The sequence below is a fragment of the Schistocerca americana genome, chromosome 5 (assembly GCF_021461395.2).
Source record: "Schistocerca americana isolate TAMUIC-IGC-003095 chromosome 5, iqSchAmer2.1, whole genome shotgun sequence".
Classification (NCBI taxonomy): Eukaryota; Metazoa; Arthropoda; class Insecta; order Orthoptera; family Acrididae; genus Schistocerca; species Schistocerca americana.
This window is the reverse complement of record NC_060123.1, coordinates 25,365,305-25,382,729: the sequence shown is the minus strand read 5'-3', so window position 1 is coordinate 25,382,729 and position 17,425 is coordinate 25,365,305.

Here is a 17,425-nt window from a genome sequence, read left to right as displayed (position 1 = left end):
AAGCTTTTGACAATGTTGACTGGAATACTCTCTTTCAAATTCTAAAGGTGGCAGGGGTAAACTACAGGGAGCGAAAGGCTATTTACAATTTGTACAGAAACTAGATGGGAGTTATAAGAGTCGAGGGACATGAAAGGGAAGCAGTGGTTGGGAAGGGAGTAAGACAGGGTTGTAGCCTCTCCCCGATGTTGTTCAATCTGTATATTGAGCAAGCAGTAAAGGAAACAACAGAAAAATTCGGAGTAGGAATTAAAATCCATGGAGAAGAAATAAAAACTTTGAGGTTCGCCGATGACATTGTAATTCTGTCAGAGACAGCAAAGGACTTGGAAGAGCAGTTGAATGGAATGGACAGTGTCTTGAAAGGAGGATATAAGATGAACATCAACAAAAGCAAAACGAAGATAATGGAATGTAGTCGAATTAAGACGGGTGATGCTGAAGGAATTAGATTAGGAAATGAGACACTTAAAGTAGTAAAGGAGTTTTGCTATTTGGGGAGTAAAATAACTGATGATGGTCGAAGTAGAGAGGATATAAAATGTAGATTGGCAATGGCAAGGAAAGCTTTTCTGAAGAAGAGAAATTTGTTAACATCGAGTATAGATTTAAGTGTCAGGAAGTCATTTCTGAAAGTATTTGTGTGGAGTGTAGCCATGTATGGAAGTGAAAGATGGACGATAAATAGTTTGGACAAGAAGAGAATAGAAGCATTCGAAATGTGGTGCTACAGAAGAATGCTGAAGATTAGATGGGTAGATCACATAACTAATGAGGAAGTATTGAATAGGATTGGGGAGAAGAGAAGTTTGTGGCACAACTTGACCAGAAGACGGGATCGGTTGGTAGGACATGTTCTGAGGCATCAAGGGATCACCAATTTAGTATTGGAGGGCAGCGTGGAGGGTAAAAATCGTAGAGGGAGACCAAGAGATGAATACACTAAGCAGATTCAGAAGGATGTAGATTGCAGTAGATACTGGGAGATGAAGAAGCTTGCACAGGATAGACCAGCATGGAGAGCTGCATCAAACCAGTCTCAGGACTGAAGACCACAACAACATCTGCAACTTGTGAATTATCAGTCTCAACATTGTCATTTAGTTTACTTCATACGGAATCTTGTACAGCGACTGGCTATCCTTTCTCCCATTTGACAAGGTCCTATATAGTTTTAATGTTATTATCTGCATTATTTATTTCTGTAAAGACCTGTAGCCTTCTGGACATTTTAATGACTTTCCTTAAACAACTGCAGTCATGGGGTTTTAATTCCTTTATTATCCACGGCTTTCTTGCATTTTTAATAGATCTTTTGGATATTATTTTAGGAAAGAATCTTAAAAACATTGACACATATTTATCATGAAATAAATTGAATGTGACATAATCATGGTTAGAGGAAAGTATAAAGTTAGGCAAGAAAAAGGAATAACGAGTTAGATCTGACCACTTTGTTAGTGAACAGATCACAGTTCCTAATTAAAGCGTTCCAAAAGAAGTTTAACAAATCTCAGCTCCTGCAATTTTTGTGTGTATAAACTGACACACGTAGATCAAGTACTGCTGCTGCTAAACATAGTTCATTTCTCGTAACAGAACTTTTTCGGATGGTGACGCTTGATATACTGCCTAACTTTATGCTAAAGAGGTCGTGTGTAACTACGCCAGAGGGTCCCTTAACCATCTCTTCGTCTGCGGAAGTCTTGGATGCCTAAGTGATACGTGCAAATGAGACTGCAAAAAGGCCGTAGACTTAGGTGCCACTTCGTTGCTATCGTCACTCACCCGTTGCACAGAAGGCTGATGGCGCAACGCACGTCTGATCTGCCTCTCACTATAACTATTCTGACGAAAGGTGACTTCGAGATGTGATAGCTCAGCTGCCAAACTTTCAGGGTCTGAGATAACGTGGGTCCCGTGAACCAAGGTTCGAAGTACTTCTTCACGCTTAGCTGGATGGTGACAACTATCAGCTCGCAGATACAAGTCAGTGTGAGTGGGCTTCCTATAAACAGAATGTCCCAACGTACCATCACTATTCCTTTTTACCAACACATCAAGGAAGGGAAGGCATCCATTCTTTTCCACCTACATAGTGAACTGAATATTCGGGTGGATTGAATTCAGGTGTTCCAAAAACCGATTTAAATTCTCACTACCATGAGGCCAAACAATAAAAGTATCGCCCACATATCTGAAAAATCACGCAGGTTTCAAGGTCGCTGACTTCAATGCACGTTCTTCAAAGTCCTCCATAAACAAATTGGCCGCAATAGGTGACAACGGGCTTCCCATTCCACCTCCATCAGTCTGTTCGTAGTACTGACCATTGAAAAAAAAGTACGTGGAAGTCAGCACATGTCGAAACAAATTCGTTAACTCGACACCAAACTTAACCTCAAGTAGCTGCAACGAATCAGAGAGAGGAACGCGAGTCAAAAGAGATACCACATCAAAACTGACTAAAATATCAGAGTCATTCAAATGCAATCCCTGCAATAGACTTCTGCAGAGATCTTAATGTGGTGTTCACACCTACCTACTAGTGGGCTCAACAAACTAACAAGATGTTTGACTACATGAAATATGCACATTTCTTCCTCCTTGCATTTGTGCCTTGAGAATGGCAGGGTGTGCTCCCGTCGAAATATCGGCGGTGTTCGACGACGTCACCCGGGAACAAACCCGTAAGTTATTTGAACATTCAATTCGCCGGGAAAAGTTAAGGTCTCACATTCTTATATCATATTACATTCCAATAGCAAACAAACTTTTTAAGGAGCCTGCGGTTTGAAGTGCACATCAGTTTTAAGGAAAATATACAGCCTAAAACACGTTAGAAGTCTTGTAGAAATGTATTACCTGTTAGGATACGGAAAATGTGTTTCAAGACACCATGGTGATACGCTCAACTTGTCGAACATTATCTATACGAGAGAATTTCGATGTGCGCTTGGCAAGGAAACTTCGTTGGAGAATGTATGATTTGTAGCGTCTTAGTTTTTCTGTAAGTACAATATTTATAAAATTCAGATCTCTGCAACACAAAATTTCTTTAATAAGCTGGGCTCAAAGCTCGATGAATGCTTTGAGAAATCAATTACCTTGAATATAACTGCCATATTCATTGCACGTAAGTATAAACTTGTGATAATGCTATGCGCACTCTGAATGGTGCAAAACGATTTGGTACATGTTTTTTTGGTACAGCGGATTGACAAAATTACGAAGTGCGTTGGCAGCTTACCTTCTGACAGCTACCGTTATTCAGGGCTCGTCCTGCGTTTCACGGTTATCGCTAGTTTCTGATGACTGGAGAAAAGACGTACTAATGTTGCTCGCAAACCGTCTCGGCTCAGACTAATGCTAAGCAACGACATGTGTCGTTGCGGGGATCCCTCTATTGTTGAGAAACGCGCCACGTCGCGGTTTGTTTTACTTACTGGAAGGGAACTATCCAGCGATAGCAGCAAGGTGTAACGAGGCTGGGGCAACCTGTGCCTGACCTAAGATGACATGGAGCCCGTGGTGTCCGAAGGAAAGGAAGGGAAGGGAAAATGAATAAACTAAAATTAAAGCGAAAAGGAAAAGTGAAGAAGTTATGAAGGAAGTAGGAGTAGGTTTAACGTCCCGTAGACATCGAGCTCGTTAGAGGGACATCATAAGCTCCGATTGTGTGAAGGATGGGCAAGGAAATCGGCCTCGCCCTTTCAAAGGATCCATCCCGGCATTTGCCTGGAGCGATTTACGGAAATCAGGGAAAACGTAAATTTGCATGGCCGGACGCAGGTTTGAACCTTCGTTCTCCTGAATGCGAGTCCAGTATACTGACTTCTGTGCCACCTCGCTCGGTGGAAAATTTAGTAGAAACCGTCAGCCAGGAGCAATGATTACATTAAAATAATCAGAGTTTGCCCTGGAAATCATTCAATGGTAAACATAGGCAGGCCATTTAGTTCCTTTGTCCAGGTCAAAGATCAGTCTGCATTAGAGATCGAACAACAATTAATTGTATCTATAAAACGACAGGCACTAGATGTGAACAAATGTTGCGAGGAAGACTATGACAGAGAATGCGCGATGAGTGTCCTGCAGGAAGGTGAGCCGTAAAAGAATCAAGTCATAGTATAAATTTTATCCTCAAAGGCGGTGCAAAGGCTAATCGAGAAGTAGGACTGTATTACGAAACAGTTGAGAAAACCAACAATTTTTTTGGTATGAATTCAAAAATTGATCCGGGAGTACTTAAGAACTAACACTAAAGGTACTAAACCCAATGCAGTGGGGTTGCAGATCCGGCTCTGACAAATATTATTCTTAAGAATCGGAAGTGTAACGCTCCAAGTTTTGCAATAAGTCTTACAAACGTTACTGAATGCGACAGCTTTGTTTTTCATCGTAAATTACTGGAAAGAATCAAAACAGTACACAGGATGCGTAGCTCAGAGTGTGGACATTGAAGCTGCATCTGGCATCTTAGGAACGGCGCTGTCTAAAAGGCTCACCCGAGAACTGCCTGACGGAACTTTCTACGCCGTGTGTAAACTCTGAAACAAATATATAGAAACAGTAAAGAGGTTCTCCCATTTGGATGAGAGGTTGACATGGCCTTTAGCTACACCTAGAATGGTATTTTATTTACCCAGAGGTTAGAAAATATATTTGCAAATGAATACATTATTTCAAAGAAGAAGTAAGTTATAGGCGCACACAGAGCAACATAACGTCTTTTAGTATCCATTGGCTGTAAGTAATATCATACAAACGAAGCATTAAAATTTTTCTGAAGTATATCCCCGTGAAACTGCTCTTCACTTTCCAGCACAGATGGTACTGATAAGAACTATATTTAAAGCAACCTGTGGCTGCTGTAAAAGTTCAGCATTCTTTCTCCAAGCAAAATAAAAAAAAAAAAAAGTTTGTAAAACACTTATGTGTTACCATGAGTCAGGAACAGTTACTTTGTCTGGAAATATTATCAACAACGTAAGGGCGCTGTAAATGGGCACACAGTTGGTTAACCGGGGATGGAGTGAAACAGAAATGTTGAAGAGTCTTAACTGGCAAAACTCGATGTAAGCCGCCGTACACCTCGCAAGAACGTGTTTGGGGAAACTCTCAGCGCAGGACACACAAACATTCCTTCAGCCAACTACGCGTCTATTCCGTAGAGATTGTTGAGAGTGAGACAGGCAATTAGCAGATCGCACAGAGGCACAGAAGCAGTTACATTTGCCACCCTCCATCCGTGAGGGCATGGATGTGTGTGATGTCCTTAGGTTAGTTAGGTTTAATTAGTTCTAAGTTCTAGGGGACTGATGACCTCAGAAGTTAAGTCCCATACTGCTCAGAGCCATTTTTGAACCTCCATCCGTGAATGGAACAGAAAACCATTTTATTCCATACAAAGTAATCTCTGCGTTGTACTTTACATTGGTTAGCAGAGTGTAGACGAAGCTACAGATGTACGACTATATGTAGTTAGTAAAATCGTATAAAACGCTATTTTTCTGTAAGAATAGACCATTTACACTCTTACAATACAACCTCGTTCACGTAAGACACGAATTTAGATTCCTAAACACATAAATTTCATTAGCGTTTTACATTCTAATATGGATGTTCATGCTTCCGTATTTCTTTCGAATTATGTTCTTGTTGCTGTTGAGTCTCGCAGACCTGTATTAGATGCTATTTCAGTTTCTGTGGCTCTATTTTGTGACCAACTAGGATCACGCTAACAACTTCAGTTCGACTTCCTCCTTTGTTGCTGTTTCCTATTTTCTAGTATTCCCTCATTTCCCCCCCATGAAGTCTCTTCATTTCTTCTGCCCATGTTGTTCCCGATTTTTTACTTCTGCTTTGAAAGCCTTCCAAATTTAGTATTTTATTTTTACATCTACATCGATACTCTGCAAGTCACATTTAAGTGTCTGGCAGAGGGTCCATCGAACCACCTTCACAATTCTCTATTATTCCAATCTCGTATAGCGCGCGGAAAGAAACGGTTTGTTTCTGCTATTTCTGATTCTTTGATGTTGTTTCTTTCTAGATCTTTCCTTACTTCTGTAATCCATGCTATTGTCGATTTCCTCTTCCAGAAATATAGGAGCATTTGTTTTGTTACTCTATTTCCATCCATTCGGTACAGATGTTCGTAAAAGGTTTATTCGTTTGGCCATTACTTCAGATACTTTCTCTATACTTTTGTAGATCTCCATAGTTTACATAGTTTAATTCTTAATTTCTTTGCGTGTTTTTGGTACTTGCATTGTTTAATTCATAAATTTCGAGCGTATTATAGTATTTGAGAGTTGTAGCATCGCGTTTTAGTACCTGAATAGTGTAAATTCGCGTAGTCGTTTGTCTACTGTTTTGTTTTGAACGGCCAGTGTCGGTTGGTCGCAGTCAGTGTGCTCCCTGCCGCCGTTGGATAAGCAGCTGCAGCAGCAAGTCGTATACTCCTAGCTCACTCATTTGTTACATAGTTTAATTCTTAATTTCTTTGCGTGTTTTTGGTACTTGCATTGTTTAATTCATAAATTTCGAGCGTATTATAGTATTTGAGAGTTGTAGCATCGCGTTTTTAGTACCTGAATAGTGTAAATTCGCGTAGTCGTTTGTCTACTGTTTTGTTTTGAACGGCCAGTGTCGGTTGGTCGCAGTCAGTGTGCTCCCTGTGCCGTTGGATAAGCAGCTGAGCAGCAAGTCGTTTACTCCTAGCTCACTCATTTGTTACATAGTTTAATTCTTAATTTCTTTGCGTGTTTTTGGTTCTTGCATTGTTTAATTCATAAATTTCGGGCGTATTATAGTATTTGAGAGTGTAGCATCGTGTTTTAGTACCTGAATAGTGTAATTTCGCTTAGTCTCCTTCCGCCGCCGAGCAGTGTCAGCAGTGCGCAAGTAGCAGCATTACTGCATTTACTAGGCAATCTTGTATTTTAATAACCGTTTAAATTTTGTCGATTTGTTTGCGCTCTCTGTAGATTAGTTCAGACGTTCTTAGCAAAACAGTTCTTAGCATGGATAGGGACTGCAACTGCTGTGTTCGGATGCAGGCTGAGTTGGCATCCCTTCGCTCCCAGCTTCAGGCAGTGTTGGCTTCGGTCACACAGCTTGAGGCTGTTGCCAATGGGCATCACTGTGGGGGTCGGGATGGGGGTTTGTCGGGGACGGCCAGCTCGTCCCACGCATCCCCTGATCGGACTACGACTGTGGTTGCCCGGGATACTGCCCGCATTGAGGCTGATCCCTCACCTGTGGTAGAGTGGGAGGTCGTTTCAAGGTGTGGCAGGGGGCGAAAGACATTCCGGAGGGCTGAACGGAAAGCCTCTCCAGTTTGTCTGACGAACCGGTTTCAGGCTCTGTCTCAGGCTGATACTGATCTTCGGCCTGACATGGCTGCTTGTCCTGTTCCAGAGGTTGCCCCTCAGTCTGCAAGATCCGGGCAGTCGCAGAGGGTGGGCTTACTGGTAGTTGGGAGCTCCAACGTCAGGCGCGTAATGGGGCCCCTTAGGGAAATGGCAGCAAGAGAGGGGAAGAAAACCAATGTGCACTCCGTGTGCATACCGGGGGGAGTCATTCCAGATGTGGAAAGGGTCCTTCCGGATGCCATGAAGGGTACAGGGTGCACCCATCTGCAGGTGGTCGCTCATGTCGGCACCAATGATGTGTGTCGCTATGGATCGGAGGAAATCCTCTCTGGCTTCCGGCGGCTATCTGATTTGGTGAAGACTGCCAGTCTCGCTAGCGGGATGAAAGCAGAGCTCACCATCTGCAGCATCGTCGACAGGACTGACTGCGGACCTTTGGTACAGAGCCGAGTGGAGGGTCTGAATCAGAGGCTGAGACGGTTCTGCGACCGTGTGGGCTGCAGATTCCTCGACTTGCGCCATAGGGTGGTGGGGTTTCGGGTTCCGCTGGATAGGTCAGGAGTCCACTACACGCAACAAGCGGCTACACGGGTAGCAGGGGTTGTGTGGCGTGGGCTGGGCGGTTTTTTAGGTTAGATGGCCTTGGGCAAGTACAGAAAGGGCAACAGCCTCAACGGGTGCGGGGCAAAGTCAGGACATGCGGGGACCAAGCAGCAATCGGTATTGTAATTGTCAACTGTCGAAGCTGCGTTGGTAAAGTACCGGAACTTCAAGCGCTGATAGAAAGCACCGAAGCTGAAATCGTTATAGGTACAGAAAGCTGGCTTAAGCCAGAGATAAATTCTGCCGAAATTTTTACAAAGGTACAGACGGTGTTTAGAAAGGATAGATTGCATGCAACCGGTGGTGGAGTGTTCATCGCTGTTAGTAGTAGTTTATCCTGTAGTGAAGTAGAAGTGGATAGTTCCTGTGAATTATTATGGGTGGAGGTTACACTAAACAACCGAACTAGGTTAATAATTGGCTCCTTTTACCGACCTCCCGACTCAGCAGCATTAGTGGCAGAACAACTGAGAGAAAATTTGGAATACATTTCACATAAATTTTCTCAGCATGTTATAGTCTTAGGTGGAGATTTCAATTTACCAGATATAGACTGGGGCACTCAGATGTTTAGGACGGGTGGTAGGGACAGAGCATCGAGTGACATTATACTGAGTGCACTATCCGAAAATTACCTCGAGCAATTAAACAGAGAACCGACTCGTGGAGATAACATATTGGACCTACTGATAACAAACAGACCCGAACTTTTCGAATCTGTAAGTACAGAGCAGGGAATCAGTGATCATAAGGCCGTTGCAGCATCCCTGAATATGGAAGTTAATAGGAATATAAAAAAAGGGAGGAAGGTTTATCTGTTTAGCAAGAGTAATAGAAGGCAGATTTCAGACTACCTAACAGATCAAAACGAAAATTTCTGTTCCGACACTGACAATGTTGAGTGTTTATGGAAAAAGTTCAAGGCAATCGTAAAATGCGTTTTAGACAGGTACGTGCCGAGTAAAACTGTGAGGGACGGGAAAAACCCACCGTGGTACAACAACAAAGTTAGGAAACTACTGCGAAAGCAAAGAGAGCTCCACTCCAAGTTTAAACGCAGCCAAAACCTCTCAGACAAACAGAATCTCAACGATGTCAAAGTTAGCGTAAGGAGGGCTATGCGTGAAGCGTTCATTGAATTCGAAAGTAAAATTCTATGTACCGACTTGACAGAAAATCCTAGGAAGTTCTGGTCTTACGTTAAATCAGTAAGTGGCTCGAAACAGCATATGCAGACACTACGGGATGATGATGGCATTGAAACAGAGGATGACTCGCGTAAAGCTGAAATACTAAACACCTTTTTCCAAAGCTGTTTCACAGAGGAAGACCGCACTGCAGTTCCTTCTCTAAATCCTCGCACAAACGAAAAAATGGCTGACATCGAAATAAGTGTCCAAGGAATAGAAAAGCAATTGGAATCACTCAATAGAGGAAAGTCCACTGGACCTGACGGGATACCAATTCGATTCTACACAGAGTACGCGAAAGAACTAGCCCCCCTTCTAACAGCCGTGTACCGCAAGTCTCTAGAGGAACGGAGGGTTCCAAATGATTGGAAAAGAGCACAGATAGTCCCAGTCTTCAAGAAGGGTCGTCGAGCAGATGCGCAAAACTATAGACCTATATCTCTTACGTCGATCTCTTGTAGAATTTTAGAACATGTTTTTTGCTCGCGTATCATGTCATTTCTGGAAACCCAGAATCTACTATGTAGGAATCAACATGGATTCCGGAAACAGCGATCGTGTGAGACCCAACTCGCCTTATTTGTTCATGAGACCCAGAAAATATTAGATACAGGCTCCCAGGTAGATGCTATTTTTCTTGACTTCCGGAAGGCGTTCGATACAGTTCCGCACTGTCGCCTGATAAACAAAGTAAGAGCCTACGGAATATCAGACCAGCTGTGTGGCTGGATTGAAGAGTTTTTAGCAAACAGAACACAGCATGTTGTTATCAATGGAGAGACGTCTACAGACGTTAAAGTAACCTCTGGCGTGCCACAGGGGAGTGTTATGGGACCATTGCTTTTCACAATATATATAAATGACTTAGTAGATGGTGTCGGAAGTTCCATGCGGCTTTTCGCGGATGATGCTGTAGTATACAGAGAAGTTGCTGCATTAGAAAATTGTAGCGAAATACAGGAAGATCTGCAGCGGATAGGCACTTGGTGCAGGGAGTGGCAACTGACCCTTAACATAGACAAATGTAATGTATTGCGAATACATAGAAAGAAGGATCCTTTATTGTATGATTATATGATAGCGGAACAAACACTGGTAGCAGTTACTTCTGTAAAATATCTGGGAGTATGCGTACGGAACGATTTGAAGTGGAATGATCATATAAAACTAATTGTTGGTAAGGCGGGTACCAGGTTGAGATTCATTGGGAGAGTGCTTAGAAAATGTAGTCCATCAACAAAGGAGGTGGCTTACAAAACACTCGTTCGACCTATACTTGAGTATTGCTCATCAGTGTGGGATCCGTACCAGATCGGTCTGACGGAGGAGATAGAGAAGATCCAAAGAAGAGCGGCGCGTTTTGTCACTGGGTTATTTGGTAACCGTGATAGCGTTACGGAGATGTTTAATAAACTCAAGTGGCAGACTCTGCAAGAGAGGCGCTCTGCATCGCGGTGTAGCTTGCTCGCCAGGTTTCGAGAGGGTGCGTTTCTGGATGAGGTATCGAATATATTGCTTCCCCCTACTTATACTTCCCGAGGAGATCACGAATGTAAAATTAGAGAGATTAGAGCGCGCACGGAGGCTTTCAGACAGTCGTTCTTCCCGCGAACCATACGCGACTGGAACAGGAAAGGGAGGTAATGACAGTGGCACGTAAAGTGCCCTCCGCCACACACCGTTGGGTGGCTTGCGGAGTATCAATGTAGATGTAGATGTAGATTAATTCTTATTTTCCAACCATCTGCAGTTTTTACTGCACCCATTATTTTTCTGATAATCCTCTTTCCAGTACCTCTAGTTAGTCCATCGTTAGGAACTCAGATCCATATATACATTCTGGTCGTTTTTTCAGCTGAAATTTTGAGGCCTGTTCTGTTTGCTACTTTTTCCAGAAGGTTTATTGAAATAACTGCTTTTGTCGGTTTTTCTGAAAGTATTGCAAAATCATTAGCAAAAGCCAAGCAGTTCACTTTGATTTCACTTGTTTTCCTTCCCAGAGTTACTGGTTGAATTTTGTGATTTTTTAGCCTGAATTCCAGATTCTTACAATTTTTTTTCTAGAACACGATTAAACAGTAAAGGTGATAAACCATCACCTTGTGTAACACCACTTTTTATTTCAATAGGCTGAGATACTTCTCCCATAAATTTGACTGTAGATGTTGTAGCTGTTAGTGTTTCACGAACTATATTTGGTAATTTTGATTTAACACCAAATTCTCTAATGATCTTATCTATTATTTCTCTGCCTGTACAATCAAATGCTTTCTTGAAATCAATAAATGACACTATTATTGCTTTACTGGTTAACATTCTATGGTGGTTGTAATTAATTAATTTTCAATGTTTTATTTTAGATCTAACAATTATGGTACTAATTAAATATAAATTCCCTAAAGAAAAACTTTATTATATATTTTACTGAAATTTACCTTAGTTAATGCGCGGTATTCTTTATGTGAAATGATGTAAGGATGAATTGTCGTTTCATGTACTGATGAATCAGGAACGAACTATTAAAGCTGCATTTCACTTTACCAAAGTATTAAAAATAACGGAAATTCTTTACATCAAATTCCAGGTTTTACTCAAGTTTATTAGTGTGTTGCCAAGACAGTGTTGTGTGCTGGTTGCCGGGGAGGCCGAGGGGAGAGGGGAACTGCCGGCTGTGAGAGACCACGCGTGTGGGGGGGACGAGGGTGAGGTATGGAGGAAGGGGGAGAGGCGGACTAAAATAATTAATTTTGAAATATTCACTGTTTTAATAGATAAACTGGACATTCACTAACTGCCATGCAATATAACGCTAATAATCATATTCATATATACAGTGCAATATAACTAGCAAACCACCTCTGGATATTCTGGTTGTCACAAGGTGATACGTACTATTAGGTTGATTTGCTGGTATTCTTATAATGAAGTCCAGCACGTGTCAGTACTTGTACATGATAAAAAGATTCAACGTTCACAAATGTGTTCATGAGTTGTCCACTAATGAAAAATATTTCTGTTGCAACTGAGACTGAAAAATTTGATGTACACAATTGTAGCCAGTGGTTTTGAAAGGATTAACGTGACGACTTTGACCGGGGACTCCACGCCCTAGTGGCTCTCATGCTGTGAAGCCGAAAGCAATACAATTCAAGGTTACTGTTCACGCCACAAAAGAAAACAACTGGATCAGATGTCCGTACAAGAGGATATAAAAGACGTCTTCGAGACTGAATAGATCTTATGATAATGAACAGAGAAGAAAAGGAAAGGGCAAGATCGAAAAGAGTGCGAAGAAAGTAGTCAGTAGCACCGCCAGAAATCATAAGGAAATGATGCAACAGACGGCGAGGCAAAGTGGCCGGACGGAAAAGTGGGCACTGCGTATTTTTTTTACCCCGAACAGCACTGCCGCCTACTGAGAAGGGGTCAAACTAGTTTTTTTTATTTCTATTGTGAATTTTAAAAAATATAAGTGGTAAGAATAAGTGGAAAAACTACATCTACATACATACTCCGCAATCCACCATACGATGCGTGGCGGAGGGTACCTCGCACCACAGCTAGCATCTTCTCTCCCTGTTCCACTCCCAAACAGAACGAGGAAAAAATGACTGCCTATATGCCTCTGTACGAGCCCTAATCTCTCTTATCTTTGTGGTCTTTGCGCGAAATGTAAATGGCGGCAGTAAAATTGTACTGCAGTCAGCCTCAAATGCTGGTTCTCTGAATTTCCTCAGTAGCGATTCACGAAAAGAACGCCTCCTTTCCTCCAGAGACTCCCACCCGAGTTCTTGAAGCATTTCCGTAACACTCGCGTGATGATCAAATCTACCAGTAACAAATCTAGCAGCCCGCCTCTGAAATGCTTCTATGTCCTCCCTCAATCCGACCTCATAGGGATCCCAAACGCTCGAGCAGTACTCAAGAATAGGTCGTATTAGTGTTTTATAAGCGGTCTCCCTTAAGATGAACCACATCTTCCCAAAATTCTACCAATGAACCGAAGGCGACTATCCGCCTTCCCCACAACTGCCATTACATGCTTGTCCCACTTCATATCGCTCTGCAATGTTACGCCCAAATATTTAATCGACGTGACTGTGTCAAGCGCTACACTACTAATGGAGTATTCAAACTTTACAGGATTCTTTTTCCTATTCATCTGCATTAATTTACATTTATCTATATTTAGAGTTATCTGCCATTCTTTACACCAATCACAAATCCTGTCCAAGTCATCTTGTATCCTCCTACAGTCACTCAACGACGACACTAGTAAAAACGATCAGTACACAGTGAAGTTTATTGCTCGCTTAAAATAATCCAAGATTTTCCTAAAATTGCTTTAGCGGGAAAGACATGCACATCATTTACTTTCTCTGTCGTAGTTGAAAATCAGTCTGGATTAGGACTCGAACAAAAATTGATTGACCCACAGAATGAAAGGCTCCACTTCACTTGTGGAGTAGGAACGTCCGAAGGTTGGGAAAGGATCGCTGTATAAGGTTTCATAAAAATGATTGTAGTCCTATTCATTTCATAATTTTTTACTGTAAATGTATTGTTGTAAGGTGTAGATTCAAAATACGTAGGAGGCGAGCGTCTTCAATTTACCTTTAGCGTAGCCACTTTACATGGTCCGTAGACGGGAAAAAAATATAAAAAAGAAATATAGTAATAATAAATGAAATAAGAAATGGGCATCGTGGTGAAGGACGAATATGTTTTACAAGGTAACTTTATAAAGATAATAAAAGTCTAGAGACGTTAAGTTGTGGAGTATTTAGAGCCACTGTGGTTCATCATCATCAAGACTATCATCATCATCATCATCATCATAATCAACAACAACCTTCTGACACCTGCTGCTGGATAAAGGCCTATGTTACATATCTCGATAGGTCAAGGTCTTCTGCTAAACGCATTCATGCTACTCCTGGATGTTTCCTAATGTCATCTTCCCATCATCCATTAAGTCAGCGTCTCTATTTTTTCTTATGACCCGGAAACTAGTAAAGCGTCTACTTCATTTCATTACACTTTCTGCTCCATTTTGTGGACTGATACATTTATTATTGTTGTCGGCAGTAACTCCCAGTTCCTCGCAAAAGGTAGCAAATTGCGCCTCGACTTGTTCGCCTGCACAAGTTTCTGCAGCTGGTGGGTTCTCGTCGTCCCCTGTCGCCAAAGAGGCAGCGGGCTCGACCCAACAGTCGCCGCTCCACTGGAAAGTTTGTTGTGGAAAAGTAAACGAAAAAGCATTCCCAGGGGGACAGCAAAAAACCAGGAGCTGCGGCGGAGCTGCACAAAGTGTAGTTTGCAAAAGTGAGGCACCAGATATTTCCTCGCAGTTTTGTTTCTCTCTGTGGACTTAGCGGAAATAGGAGTGGCATCTAGGAAACTTGGGACATTCTTCTAGCACAGTCACACAAAACGTACCCCGTATCACGGAGCAGGGAAGGAATGAACAGTGCACGCCACTACAAAGACTAACACATTTCCGTCGAGTTATAGTGGCGTACATCCTGGCGACGACTTACGAGCATCTCAGCTCGACTGCCTGTGGATTGCGCACCGTACACGGTGCATTCTGGAGCACGAGACAAATGAATTATTAAACACACTTACGAACTCGAAACTTGAAGATGACGCTGAGATAAAAACAACTCAGTTTTCTCGTACGTAATCCCTAGGTCAGACACCGTTTTACTATTTTCAGTTGTAAACGTTCGTTTACGTAGTCACAGCACATTAGGGCGTATCGAAGCACAACAAAAAACCTAATACTCTTCGAACAACCATACAAAAACAGAAATTGTTCCGTATTGTCTCTAATAAAAAGGATGGGAAAACAGGAATTTCCTTTGTAATGCAGACGCTTATTTGCAAAGCAACTGTTATAGCTCGTAAAACTCTGTCACTGTGATGTAGCAATTAGTACCTTTAAATACTCATCTTAAGATTGCAGTTCTTATCTTAATAAATCTACTAGTTTAGGAGGAAAATAAAATTTAGAGCATCTGAAAATATCTCCGCATTTTCCTTCTGCAGTCAGCGAATTTCTGTTCTAAAATAGGTTCGGGCAGTGGATAAAAACTGAGGATAAAGGAGAGGTCAGCTGAAGATAGATTCGCGAGCAGTGACGAGAAGCATGTAGGAAATTACTGGCAAAGACACGAAAAATGTGGATTAGACGAGGTACTCAAGGAGAATACGTAATTACTATTGAAATGAAAATGAAGTGATGGAAGGGAGGACGTATCGCAAAGCACACGGATGGTCGATGGTTTAAGAAATTCCTTACTGATTGCCAAGACATAAGACAAGACTGATCGGACATCCTTAACGAAGACAGGCAGATAACTATACAAAATATGTAGGAACACAATAACATGGTATAGCTGAAGGTAGAAATACACTCCTGGAAATGGAAAAAAGAACACATTGACACCGGTGTGTCAGACCCACCATACTTGCTCCGGACACTGCGAGAGGGCTGTACAAGCAATGATCACACGCACGGCACAGCGGACACACCAGGAACCGCGGTGTTGGCCGTCGAATGGCGCTAGCTGCGCAGCATTTGTGCACCGCCGCCGTCAGTGTCAGCCAGTTTGCCGTGGCATACGGAGCTCCATCGCAGTCTTTAACACTGGTAGCATGCCTCGACAGCGTGGACGTGAACCGTATGTGCAGTTGACGGACTTTGAGTGAGGGCGTATAGTGGGCATGCGGGAGGCCGGGTGGACGTACCGCCGAATTGCTCAACACGTGGGGCGTGAGGTCTCCACAGTACATCGATGTTGTCGCCAGTGGTCGGCGGAAGGTGCACGTGCCCGTCGACCAGGGACCGGACCGCAGCGACAGTCGGATGCACGCCAAGACCGTAGGATCCTACGCAGTGCCGTAGGGGACCGCACCGCCACTTCCCAGCAAATTAGCGACACTGTTGCTCCTGTGGTATCGGCGAGGACCATTCGCAACCGTCTCCATGAAGCTGGGCTACGGTCCCGCACACCGTTGGGCCGTCTTCCGCTCACGCCCCAACATCGTGCAGCCCGCCTCCAGTGGTGTCGCGACAGGCGTGAATGGAGGGACGAATGGAGACGTGTCGTCTTCAGCGATGAGAGTCGCTTCTGCCTTGGTGCCAATGATGGTCGTATGCGTGTTTGGCGCCGTGCAGGTGAGCGCCACAATCAGGACTGCATACGACCGAGGCACACAGGGCCAACACCCGGCATCATGGTGTGGGGAGCGATCTCCTACACTGGCCGTACACCACTGGTGATCGTCGAGGGGACACTGAATAGTGCACGGTACATCCAAACCGTCATCGAACCCATCGTTCTACCATTCCTAGACCGGCAAGGGAACTTGCTGTTCCAACAGGACAATGCACGTCCACATGTATCCCGTGCCACCCAACGTGCTCTAGAAGGTGTAAGTCAACTACCCTGGCCAGCAAGATCTCCAGATCTGTCCCCCATTGAGCATGTTTGGGACTGGATGAAGCGTCGTCTCACGCGGTCTGCACGTCCAGCACGAACGCTGGTCCAACTGATGCGCCAGGTGGAAATGGCATGGCAAGCCGTTCCACAGGACTACATCCAGCATCTCTACGATCGTCTCCATGGGAGAATAGCAGCCTGCATTGCTGCGAAAGGTGGATATACACTGTACTAGTGCCGACATTGTGCATGGTTGGTTGGTTGGTTTGGGGGATGAAAGGGACCAGACTGCCATGGTCATCGGTCCCTTTTTCCAAAGACAAAGAACACCCACAGAGAATAAAAAAAAGAGGAACAGAAGAGATCACAGACGATAAAGAACAAGAGAGACGGAGACAAGGACAAGACAAAACGAACTAAAACCACACAGAGTGTGACGGTGGTTGGCCGACCATAGAAATAAATAAGGAAAAGCCAACCACTTAGAAACACATTAAAAAACCAGTGGAAAATCATAGGCCAAAGGCCAGAGTCAACACAAAACAATAAAATAAAACAGAAACACTCAGAGTAAATGATAAAATCCCCCTGCCCGAAGAAAACGTTGGTTGGTTGGTTGGTTTGGGGGATTAAAGGGACCAGACTGCTATGGTCATCGGTCCCTTTTTCCAAAGACAAAGAACACCCACAGAGAATAAAAACGAGGAACAAAAGAGATCACAGACGATACAGGACAAGAGAAACTGAGACAAAGACAAGACAAAACGAACTAAAAGCACACAGAGTGTGACGGTGGTTGGCCGAC